A 12,614-nucleotide genomic window follows, 5' to 3' on the forward strand; every position below is an offset into this window, starting at 1 on the left:
GCAGAGGGGGAAGGGGGAGGTTGCCGTCAGCAGCCAGTGGGCAGATTACAGAACTCTGGGTTGTGGGAGGTGTCATGCACAACTGGGGTTCTATTTCAGCCCCCACTCCAAAAAGGGCATAATGCTTTTAGCTGGAAAGGGCGTTGAGCTCCTCCCATTTCAGAGGAGAAAACCTGTGCGATACAGGCTCGGGCTGGAGAGAGGGACGGGCTATATCAGCCGTGCTCACGGGTGCAGAAATGTAACCTTCATGGGTAACTTCTGCTGCAGGTGGACACGACTTGGGTCAGTTCTGGGTTCCCTCAGACAACTGAGGGCTTTCCCCCTCCCCTCCTACCTGGGGCAATGGAGTTCTGGAGGTGGGTAAGGGTGCATAGTGACAAGGTGATGACAAGGGCCACCTGTGCTTGGTCAATTTCGTTCCACAATGGCAACCCCCACTGCTCTCTCATTTCCACTGGTGGGTCTGGTCACCAGCATCTCTCCCCACTGGCATCCACTGAAGGGCCCACATTCCCATCTGATCTAAGACCCATCTTGGATCTGGGCAAAAGGGGCACCTGCCTGGGGCTTGCACTCTAGAGGTTCGTGCATATCACAGAGACTTAAATGCAGATACATAGATACAGTCCGGTAAGAAATTATTTTGGAAGTCCACTCACTGATTGAGCGAACAAAAAGACCAGAAATGGAAGTAAGAGACAAATTGCCCCCATCCCTGCCAGGCCAGAGGCCCCAGGGCTGAGAATACATCACTGTGTGAGCATCAGGCATTCCTGTGTCAGACAAACTGAGGTGTCAGGAGGCAGCCAGGCATTGGAGCGGTGGACCCCTCCTCACGCTCTCACATACCCGAGTGGGCTCTCAGCTTGTCCCCAGAATGCCTGGACCCCTTAGCTCAGCACTACCGGCACCATGAACTTCACAGCAAGTCTGAGCACCCCTTGGAGGGGCTTTGATGCAGTAAAGTCACGGCCAACAGGAGGGATGGTAATTGAGTGCAGGGAAGTGAGGTAGCAACTTCAAGGTCCTGAAGAAAAACAGAAGCACAGAGGCATTCATGCGGGGCCTGGCCAGAGCTCTGGGGTTGGCAGGGGGAAGGCGAAAGGAGACCCAGCTGTGGCCTCTTCCCAGACTCACCGATCCTCAGAGCTGGAGGTCCCAGCAGCCTCTGTATAGCTGAGCAGGCAGCCCAGAGGGAAGCAGGGACTCCTTCAAGAGCACACAGCTGAGCTGGAGCAGCAGCCAGGCCTTTGGTAAGTGGGCTCTGCCTACCTGTCCAAGTACCGCAAGAGCCCTAGAAGTTCTAGGGCTGCGTCTTGCTCCCATGTGGCTGCACTTGGTTTCTTCATCATAACAGAGTGATGTTAATGAGACCAAGGCACTGAGCCTCCCCTCGGCCCTAAGCTGGGCCCGTCATTTCCTGACTACAGCTCCCATCTCCAAAGACAAGTATAATCTTAAGAATACTTGGTCGAACTAGTAGATTCAGCAAAGAGATTTCCTGCCAGTAAAACTACTTCCATCTCACCTGACCCATCCCCCCCAAACCCCCAGACCCACACAAGGGAGCAGGCGGCCCAGGTCACATCTCAGGACGATCTATCAGCAGCTTGTGAGCAATTCAAGGGCAGGATCTGGGTCGCACTCCTCCCTGGGTGCCAGCACCCAGCATGGAGCTTCTCACAGAGGCCTCAAGGGCACTTGGTGAATGAGTGAATGAATGAGTGAATGAATGAATAACATCTCTTTTGCCCGGAATAATAGCCTCATACCTGACATGGCACAGTGCCAGGAGAGACGTGTAGGATGGATGGATAGATGATGTGCAGAGTGTCCTCCCTTTGTCCCTCCAGCTCTGTTCTCCACCTTTCCACACCCTGCTCTGGGCCCCAGAGGCCGACCTGAAGGGACTGCATCACTGGCTCAAGTGTCCTATGGCCTCTGGTTGGGTCAGCTGATGGGGAGCCCAGAAGGAGGCGGAGGGAGAGGAAGGGAGGAAGCCGCTGGGGACCTTACTGCTCAGGCTCCTCTCTGTGTGGTGCCTCAGATGGGCGGGCACATCTCTTGACAAAGGGCAGAGCTCTTGTCAGGTCCTCTCTCCCCAGATTCCATTAACATCTCCTCCCTCACCCCTCAGGCTCCAGGAACTATCCACCTGGCTGTTCCTAACGCTCAGGCACTGCGGGGTCCTGTGTGGTTTCCCTTCACACACACACACCCATCTTTATAAACTGTCTCTTTATTAAGCCCACCTTGAATTAGCCTGAATGAAGTGTGAATCTCTATTCTACTGGGACTCTGTCTGATACACATGGGTAACTGGTTAGATGATTGGATGGATGGACGGAAGGATGGAACTAGTATAATGCAGTCGTTAAGAGCCCAAGCCTTGTAGCCTGGATTTGTATCCTAGCTCTACCACTTACTAGATATCTGAACTTGGACAAGTTATATAATATCTCTAAGATTTTTGTTTTCTCAGCTGTAAAATGGGAATAAAAATAGTAACTTACAGGGCTGTTGTGAGGATCGAATGTGATAATAAAGCAAAGACTTGAGTATCTTGCTTGGCACACAGTTAGTGCTCCGTAAATGGTCACCCTTGCCACCATGGCTGGAGGGTCATCTGGTAAGACGAGGGCTCGCATGCTGTCCTTGGCTTGAGCCACCTGAAGTTCATGAACGAGGAGGTCAAGCCAGGTCTGGGTGTAAAACATCTGTGAGTTCTTTCCCTGGGGGCCACCAGATTCCCTCTCTTCCCCCAGCCTGGCTATGGACAGCGCTAGCGCCGTTCTCCCTCCTGCCCTCGGAGCTGGGTGGGCAGACAGCTCTCCCTGCTGGGCATGCCCGTGGCTTGGTCCTCTTCCTCTGGAGTTAGGGGAGGGGAGCATGGCTGAGTCCTCGGTGACATAAGTGACTATGACAGTTCAGAGGAAGCTTCTAGACACTGCAGCCCCTAGCAAGCGTCCCACTCCCACCTTTAGGAGGCCCAATTAAGGTCAAGAGCCACAGGGCTTTCTCTCAAGGGGCATCCCAGAATATGAGCCCCCTGGTGAGGCTGAGAGGGGTCCCCAGAATCTCCCCCTTTAGAGGCCTGCCTGAGGCCTGGGCAGCGAGTACTCTCCCTGGTCACCAGGAGGGCAGCCTCCTACCCGAGAAGAGCAGCCCTGGACCCCCTGCCCCCTCACTTGGAGCCTGCAATGCCCACGCACGGTGCACCCACGCACGCTCCCTCCCACCCCTACAGTCAGTGGAAGTTCACTGAGGCCCCCTCTGAGCCAAGGGCCGCCCCAGGCACAGGGAACGCAGATGAGGCAGACGTGGTACCAGCCTTCCGTGCACACAGCACACATCCAGAGGCGGTCACAGCAGGAAACAGGTGCGTTCAAGCCCCTCCCACTTTATGGATGTGAACAGTGAGTCCCAGAGAGTGGAGGGACATGCCCAAGGACACCCAGCACTTGGGGGCAGAGCCTCTGCCAGCCCGGGATTCCCAAGCACCAGGCCAGTGTCTTTCCACCTCCTGAGTCCCTATGAGTTGCAGGGAAGGAGACAAAATGGGTTGTGGCTTGAGGTCAGGAAACTGAAGGGCTTTGGAAACTGACCTGAGTTCAAGGCCCCGCCCTACTGCTGACTTGCTGGGAGGAGTTGGCGGGTCACCTGATCTCTCTCTCAGCCTCAATTTCCTCAGCTTTGAAATGAGAATAATTCCTTCATTGCAGAGGATTCCCACGAGGCTACAGCAAGAACATCCTAAGATGTGCCTGAATAACATGTATTCGGTTGAACTGTAAGAAATTGTCATTTTTTCGAATAATAATTTCACCTAATAATTATCATACTATCAAATGATAATAAATTATCATTTATTAATTAGCATAATCATCATCAACCACATGCCTCTCGTGCATATTATTTTATCTCTCAGCCTCCTTACCCCCATCCCCACAAAAAAACCAGATAATATGCAGAGCGCTCTCTGTGAGAACTGGCACATAGTAGGTGCTCACTAAAGTTTCCTCCTGCTCCTTCCCCTCCTCATGCAGGCACTTCTTCCGTGGAAGGCTACAAGAGAAGCCGTCCTCTTTTCTGAGTATCACAGCCCCATGGAGATGAAGATGAAACTGTGATTGAGACATGGGAGAAGAGTAAATAAAGATCTAAAATCATCTTCTCAGAAAAGTTTAAAAAGTTAAAAGAAAAAGAAACACACACACACACACACACACACACACACGGTCATGTTTTTAAAAACATGCACAGTGCAAAACCTGCACAGTGAAAACCTATCAAGTCACGATGGGCTCAGGGACAGGACACCAGAACACTGTGGATGGCGCCTCTCCCCGCTCCACTCCCTCTGTCAACCCTCTCCCAGACTCCCGGAGGAGGATTTAGCAAGAAAGTCAGTTCATTGTGTTCTAGGTCACAGCTGAGCAAACAACAAAAGTGTCCTTTTGGCAGTTGGATGCCACGTGGAACCACAGCAGAACTGAAGATTCCAGATCTGGGAGGACCCCAGCGTCTCTAAGTCCAGCCTCCTGCCTCTAGATGGGTAGCTCTCACACGCTGAGGGCAGAGGCTGGTGCTCTCCCAAGATGGCGATGCCACCCCACCTCTAATGCTGCCTGCAGGGCTTTCTCTCAGGCCAGTCAGGAAGTCCTTCCTTTTGTCCCACCACAGCCTTTCCTTCCTTTATCCATTAATCAATAGCCCCTGACAACATCTCTATGGTGGCCTCATGTGTGCTGGTAAAGGGGACCCGAGGACCAACAGAATGGCCCATACACTCCCCATCCGTCTCACTGGATTGTCGTTGCCTGTTTAGCATCAATCTCCCCACCACCTTGATCCCAGGTGAGGCTAGACCCAGGTGAAGGCAGGACCCAGGTGTCACAGAGTGCATGGAAAGTACTCCCTAAATAGCTGTTCAATGTTAAATGAATGGGGGCTTCCTTGGTGGCGCAGTGGTTGAGAGTCCGCCTGCCGATGCAGGGGACACAGGTTCGTGCCCCGGTCCGGGAAGACCCCACATGCAGCGGAGCGGCTGGGCCCGTGAGCCATGGCCGCTGAGCCTGCACGTCCGGAGCCTGTGCTCCGCAACGGGAGAGGCCACAACAGTGAGAGGCCCACGTACCGCAAAAATAAATAATAATAATAAATAGTAAATGAATGAATGAATAGCCATGCTCCAGGGGAACAAGATGCTCACTGCTTCACAGGGAGCCCACGTCTCTGGAAGGAACAGGTTGGAGGTGGTGAACAGCTGGCCCCCTAGGTCTCCTTCTGCCACTGGGGAGGCGCTATCCATTGGAGAGGCCATGAGCCTTCCCACACGCGCCTGGGCTCCAAACCAGGTGCTGGGGGATCCCCAGGTCTGGAAATTCCCCTGTGCATGGCACTGGGCTTTCCTGTTCCACCCCACAACTCCCACGGGTCTGGACGTTCCCAGCACCATTTCTTAGAAGGAGATATTGCCTTGTGAAAACAAGTTCTGGAATTCACTACGGGAAGTGGCCGTGTAAACAAGGGGGAAAGACCCTGACTGAAGAGCCAAGATCTCCAGGTCTGATCCCACTGCAGCAATTACAGTCACGGGCTGCAGGGTCGGACAGACCTGGTTTCAACTCCAGCTCTACTGCTTAGGAGCTGTCAGATTTTTGGCAAGTCATTCACCTCACTGAGCCCCGGTTTCCTCTTTTTAAGAAGGGATTATAGTATCTGCCTCAGCAGATTCCTATGAGGATTATACGAGGAGCCAGTAGGGCTGATATTCAGCTGACCTACGAAGATTCTAACTTACTGCTTGGTAAATAGCTGCTCCTCAGACCCCCCTGAGTGCCCCTCCCACCCAGCACATCACCCACTGTCCCCATGATTCAGCAACTAACGGGTTAACATCTGGCCCAGTAGAGGGTCTCCGGGGCCCTGGTGACCCTTCTGACTGGTTGGTGTCCATATTAAACTAATGGGTGTGAGTAAATGCTTTGTAAACTGCCAGGTGCTGGTTAATCCCCAGATGTCTTACGGACAAGGCATGCTCTCCACTCCCAAACTGAACTGAGTTCCGTTAAATCCATCCCAGTAATTGGATCCCAGATGATCTGACCAGATGATCTGACCTCTGCCCAGATGATCCAGGCAGCTTCCACACCCAGTCTGTCCCCTGCCTGGCAATTCTCTAACTCCCCCAAACCATCCCTCTCACTCCTCTGCTAAGCTGGCACAAGCTCCCCACTGGCTTCTGGACTCCCGTGGCTCCCTCCATTTCATTCTCACATTGGACAGAGCCACTTCCAAAAGCAGGGGTCTCTCTTTGACCCCTTGATGAGATGTCCACCTTCACTGACATCCCTCAGTGACGGCTGTCACAGCTGGGGTTCCTGGGGAAGGAGATTTTTTTTTTTTTGCGGTACGCGGGCCTCTCACTGTTGTGGCCTCTCCCGTTGCGGAGCACAGGCTCTGGACGCGCAGGCTCAGCGGCCATGGCTCACGGGCCCAGCTGCTCCGCGGCATGTGGGATCTTCCCGGACCGGGGCACGAACCCGCGTCCCCTGCATCGGTAGGCGGACTCTCAACCACTGCGCCACCAGGGAAGCCCCGGAAGGAGATTTTGAGACGCATATTTGCTAGCAGGAGGTTTATGGGGGATTGATCTCAAGATGAATACCTGTGTTGGGGGGTAAATGAAGCAGGGCTGGGCAGAGGGACAAGTTAGTCTGTTATGCAGACCCCATGAAGGGCTCAGCCCACCTCTAGGGAGCTCTGGAGCTGGAATGACCTTTCACGGTTGTGCCGAGTTGAGGCGAAGAGCCCTTTACCCTCCATACGGAGCAGTCATCGGATGCAGGCTGGGCCAGGGAAGGGGAGTGACATTAGATGAGGAGGGTCTCCTAAGGCAATGGCAGGAAGGGGAGTCTCAGCGGCCAGCTGTCAACCATCAGAGGGGTGAGTGAATGCTCCAGGCTGAGGGGGGAGGCTCCAGCGTCTAGGGAGTGCGCCGTGGCACCCTCTACAAAGGTGCTTTGGGTCAAGCAGATCCTCAGGAAGGTTTTTGTACAGGATGAAAAGAATCAGCCTCCACTGCCTTCAGGACACACTGTGAATGTCTCTCTAGCACATGAGGCGCTGCATGGTCTGCTCCTAACATCCTCTACTCTCCGCTCTCTTCTCTCACCCCTCCCCACTTGCTCCCAACTTTCTAACCATATTGTGCTGCTTGCAGTGTGCCAAGCTCAACATGCTATTTCACACCTCTCTGCTTCTGCACATGTTATTTCATCTGCCTGGAATGCCTTGAAATGGAAAAAAGAAATCCTTTTCTCTTCTTCCAGCCCCTTCCTACTCCTCCATCAAGACTCTGGCTGAATTCTGCCTCCCCTGGGAAACCTTCTACCACCGACAGACTGGCACTTTTCTTTTCCCTCTTCCAGGCTTTGCCCTTACTGGCTGCCATTCCCTGAGCCTCTCCTACTCAGGTGCCACAAATGCATCCTGAGTAACCGAGGGCCCTTGTGGCACCTGGCCCTGTGGCTCTGAGCCTGGATGAAGATATCATGCAGATGAGCACCCAGCACCTGTACCCTGGGCATGGTGGGGGCACGAGGTTTGGGGGCAGTAGTAGAAGGCACCGAGGCGAGCCCTGAAGTCCAACCCCCTCAGCATAGAGATGGGGAGACTGAGGCCCCGAAAGGGGACAGACTTGTCCAAGGTGAGCCCATGCCAAATCGAGGATGAGGAGCAGGTAGGTCTCCAGGCTCTGCAGAAGGAGGGCAGGCACTGTTGTATCTGTCTCACAAAAGAAGAGACCAAGGTCCAAGAAGAGGCAGAAACTTGCTAGGATCGCCAAGAGAGTCTGTGACAGACCATCTCTCTGGCTTGGGCTCCCCCATGGCTGCCTGGGCCTAGAGGCTTCTCTGGAGGAGGAGCAGCCGGGACCCTGATCCCCGCCCCTAGCGACACTGGGATGAGTCGCACTTCCTGAGGCCACTGGGCAGTGTCTCCTGACTGGAGAAGCTGCCACATTCTTCCTGACCCTGTTTCATCTGTCAAAACCCAAAACTTCCAGGAAGGGAGGCCTGCAAGGCACTTATTATCCACCCACTGTGAGTCTGAGGAAGAAATTGGGCTCAGAAAGGGGGAGTGGTTGCTCCACGACCCCACCACAACCCCTGCCTGGCCTGGCTGGGCGGACCTTGACCCCCAGCCCGTTCTCTCTCAGGAGAGACAGAGAGGCAGAAACAGACACCAGCTCAGAGGGGAGACCGCACTCACCTGGGAAAGTCGGGCAGTAGGGAGGAGACAGCCACAACCACCTGGCAGACAGTGGCAGCCTTACCTCTCAACAGGTCGGAAGGAAGCCTTTGAGAACTGGGAGAAGAAAGAGCTTGGATTTGCACACCCGCCAGCTGTGCTCCCATCCGACCCCGCTGTTCCCTCAGGCACCCCCTCCCAGACCCCAGCGTCCATCATCCCAGTTGCTGCACCCACTGGCCCTACCCTGTGGCTCAGGGCACAGCATCAGACACCTCTAACTCGACGCCATCTCTCCTGCATTTGTGCCTTTGCACCTGCTGTTGTCTGCCCGGAATGCTGTCCCCTCCTTGTCTCTCTAACTCTAACTCACCTTTTATTTCTTCAGCTGAGGCTTCTCTGAGAGGCTTCCTGCGTCCTCCCATGTGGCCCTTCCTTCTCCTTGAAGCCAATCAGATGCCACCTGCTCCAGCTTCTCCCAGCCCAGGTGCCTCCTTCCCTCCGTCATAGTGCAGGTCACACTCTGGTCACTGCCTGTGTCTGCTTCCCCCCAAAGGCCAGAAGCCTCTAGAAAACAGGGTTGGGCTCTGACTTAAGCAACATCCACAAATGCAGCAAAGAGCTGACCACAAATGATCGACTCATTCATTCATTCCACAAATAATGACCGAACACTACGTGCCAGGGACTGTTCTAGGTGCAGGAGATAGAGCAGGGAACAACACAGACAAAATTCCTGCTGCATGACTATCATTCTATGAGAATGGGGAGAGGGAAGGGAGGCAGGTGAGAGTGAAAATATAATAGTCCAAATAAGTTTGGATGGTGACGGGTGTTATGAAGAAAGTAGAGGTGTTTATTGAATGGGAACTGCAGACAGGGAGACAGGGGTTCCAGACAGGTATGGTGAGCTGGGGGAGGTAAATTCCAGACCCACCCAGCTGTAGGTCCCTCCATTACACGCCCTCTCCAGTTCCGCCAGGCGCTGGGGGGAGGAGGCGTGTAGGAAGGAAGGCTTGGGCCCCCCCTGGAAGTGCCAGACGTCTCTCCCACCCACAGACACGCTTCCTGGCTCTCCAGGAATGCGATTCAGCAACAGTTACTGAGCAGTTAGTTCTGAAAAAGTCACAGTAGCTGCCATTTACGGTCGGCCTAGAGAGTCCCAGGGGCAGAGCTGGCTGCCCTCTCTCCAGGAGCCTCTCAACAGCCTGGTGAGGTGGGCACTTGTCCAGGGTCACACAGCTGGTCCCAGACCCGGCCGGGATCTGAGCCCAGGGCTGGTGACCCATGTGCTTCCCACACCCCTACAGACCCCCGGAGGCTTGGAGGGCAAGCGAGTGGTCCCAGTGGTGAAAGGAGCCGGGGCCTGAGTCTGGATTCGGAGGTCCTAATCCCAGCATGGGTTTTTTGAGTTGGGAGGGGCCCCTTAACTCCTCTGGGCCTCCGTTGCTCTTTGTGTCGAGAGGAGCCATTAGCCCAGCCCACCTGCAGGGGGTGCTGTGAACATCAGGTGAAATATAGTGGGCAAGCATCTGGGGAAATACCACACGACACACCAGCCAGTCCCTCCGCCCCGAGAACCCCCAGGCTACCCTCCCTACCCCTCCAACCCTGCCCTGGTGTTGGCTGGGGCCAAGCAGGCTGGCCACACACGGCAGGGCTGCTGCTGAACCTGGGCAGGGGCGAAAACCTCTGTGAACTCTGACCACCTCGTAGCCTGGCAGGTAGAAAGCCAGTGTCAAGGCCAGGGGTGGGGCTGAGAGCCGGATTGCTAGTCTAGGGAAAGGTGAAGGCCAAGTCAAGGGTCAGGTGTCCTGCAGGTTCACGCTGAAGCAGGATGACTCAGGGACATCCCCGCCCCCTCCCCTGAGAGAGCCAGCTGCCGTTCCCATGCATGGAGGGGAGGCAAAGCTAGCATTTGCTAAGGGCCTACTATGTGCTGGGGCTTTCTCAGGCATTACTTAATTTAATCTACTATTAAAGTGCAGAAATGTTAAGTAACTAGCTCGATGTTGCGTAATGAGCGTATTCATTTCCTGTGGCTGCTATAATCAACTACACACACTGGCTGGCTTAAACAACAGAATTTACTTTCTCATGGTTCTGCAGGCTAGAAGTCTGAGGTCAAGGTGTTGGCAGGGTTGGTTCTTCGGGGACTCCTCCTCTTGGTTTGCCGGTGACCATCTTCACGTTCACGTGGCGCTCTCCCTCTATATGTGTCTGTGTCCAAATTTCCTCTTCTAAGAAGGGCACCAGTCATGTTGGAATTGAATCCACCCTAGTGATCTTATTTTAATTTAATTACCTCTCTAAAGACTGTATTTCCAAAAACAGGCATTCTGAAGTACTGGGGGTTAGGACTTGAACATATGGACTTAGGGGGAACTCAGTTCAACCCTTAACAATGGATAAGTGGCAGAACCAGACTGAATTTGGATCTTCCTGGCTCAAAAACCTACCCTCTTTCTATCATACCACACATTATACTTCCTCTCCCCTGAATCCAAGGCTGATTTCTCATCAGCCTGCCACAAGGGGAGCTAGCATGTCCTGAGCATCTACTGAATACTAGGTGCTTTGCCCCCATGATTGCATTTAATACAACTTAAGAGGTGGGCACCTTGAAGAAGCTGAAGCTAAGAGAAGGGAAGTGGGGCTTCCCTGGTGGCGCAGTGGTTAAGAATCCGCCTGCCAATGCAGGGGACACGGATTCGAGCCCTGGTCTGGGAAGATCCCACATGCCGCAGAACAACTGAGTCCGTGCACCACAACTACTGACCCTGTGCTCTAGAGCCCACGAGCCATAACTACTGAGCCCACGTGCCACAACTACTGAAGTACGTGCGCCTAGAGCCTGTGCTCCGCAACAAAGAGAAGCCACCGCAATGAGAAGCCCGTGCACCGCAACAAAGAGTAGCCCCCGCTCGCCACAACTAGAGAAAGCCCGCACACGGCAACGAAGACCCAATGCAGCCAAAAATAAATAATAAATTAACTAAATAAATAAAAATTAAAAATAAATAAAATAATAATAAAAAATACCATACACTTAAATAAAATAAATTTAAAAAATAAAAAAGAGAGAGAGAAGGGAAGTGGCCCAAGGGCACACAGGGGAGTTAGTAGCTGAGGCAGGGCATGAACTCTTGCGTCTGACCTGCTCCACTCTGCCACACTGCTGCCCCGCCTGGGGCAATAATCACACTGCTTGACCACGGCCACACAGCAGTATGGTGGCATGGCCAAATGGAGGTTGGCACTCCTGGCTAGGGCACTTGCCGTTGAATTGCTGGAGTGCCCCACGGAATAGGGAGCACTAGAGGAAATTAAGGGAAATGACCATTTACAAACCAAAACAGAAGTACATCTATCTTTTTATACTCAGTGAAGCAGTCCCGATGCATACAGTCTGAACACCAGTCCTATTCTCTACCATCAGTCATTCTTTTGGGAGTTAAGACCATCACTAAAAGTCAGAGTGGAAAACTGCCAGGAACTCCTCCTGACCTAGAAGGTGCTTGACAAGAAGGAGTTTCCTTCCTTTGAAAATAAAAGCCGCATCTAAGGAATTACAGCTAAGAGAAGAGGGTACAGGGCTGGAAGGGCCTGAGAAATCACTCTGTCCAAGCCCCTCACTGTACAGATGGGAGACTGATGCCAGGGACAAGGATCTGCCTGGCTTGTGCATGGAGCTGGGCCAGAGCCAGGGCTGGCACTCCAGACTGCCTGACCACTTCTGCCCAAGTGCCCTGGCCCCACTAGAACCAGCTTTCCAGGCCCACCCATTGCCTCACCCCATGGGAACTGCATGTGAATTCAACAGCCTCTTGGTCTGCTGATTCCCCCTGGAGATAAGAAGCCCAGAACAGGGCACAGTCGCAACCTTCCCTGACCCGGGCTGGCAGCGATCCCTGGAGGAGACGCTTCATCCACCTGCCTGTCCAGGACCAGGCCAGCTGACCATGCTGTTGACCACAGTGTCTGGATGGGCCCCTATCCATGAGTGAGAGGGCAGAGGCCTCGTGGCATAATTGGAACTCCCTCCACCCTGAGCCCCTGTGTCAATGAAGAGGTTAAGAGCACGGACTCTGAAACCAGAGGGCCTGAATTCAAGTCGTGGCTCCACCACTTACTAAGTCCATGAACCAAACAAGTTATTTAACTTTTCTGTGCCTCAGTTTCCCTTTCTGTAAAATAGGGATGATAACGGTAATACCTTCCTCATAGAGTTGTGAGGATTAAATGAGTTAAGAACTGTATCTTGCCCATTGTAAGTTTCGGTAAGTTGTTAACTTTAAGTTTTATTTACTGGAGCCACCGTTACAGGTGCCAACAGCGCAAAAACTAAGTTTAAGTCC

The 12,614-nt window shown here is 53.4% G+C and overlaps 1 long non-coding RNA gene across 1 annotated transcript; it reads right to left on the minus strand.

Annotated features, from left to right (window-relative positions):
• Positions 1-3,852: 3,852 nt before the first annotated feature.
• On the minus strand, positions 3,853-8,883 carry LOC117196555 (uncharacterized). Its single transcript, XR_004476785.2, has 3 exons — positions 8,630-8,883; positions 8,278-8,373; positions 3,853-4,127 (listed from the first exon to the last, which is right to left on the minus strand). It is a non-coding gene; the product is annotated as an uncharacterized LOC117196555 (long non-coding RNA).
• Between the last annotated feature and the right edge of the window lie 3,731 nt (positions 8,884-12,614).

The sequence above is a fragment of the Orcinus orca genome, chromosome 8 (assembly GCF_937001465.1).
Source record: "Orcinus orca chromosome 8, mOrcOrc1.1, whole genome shotgun sequence".
In the NCBI taxonomy this organism is placed as follows: Eukaryota; Metazoa; Chordata; class Mammalia; order Artiodactyla; family Delphinidae; genus Orcinus; species Orcinus orca.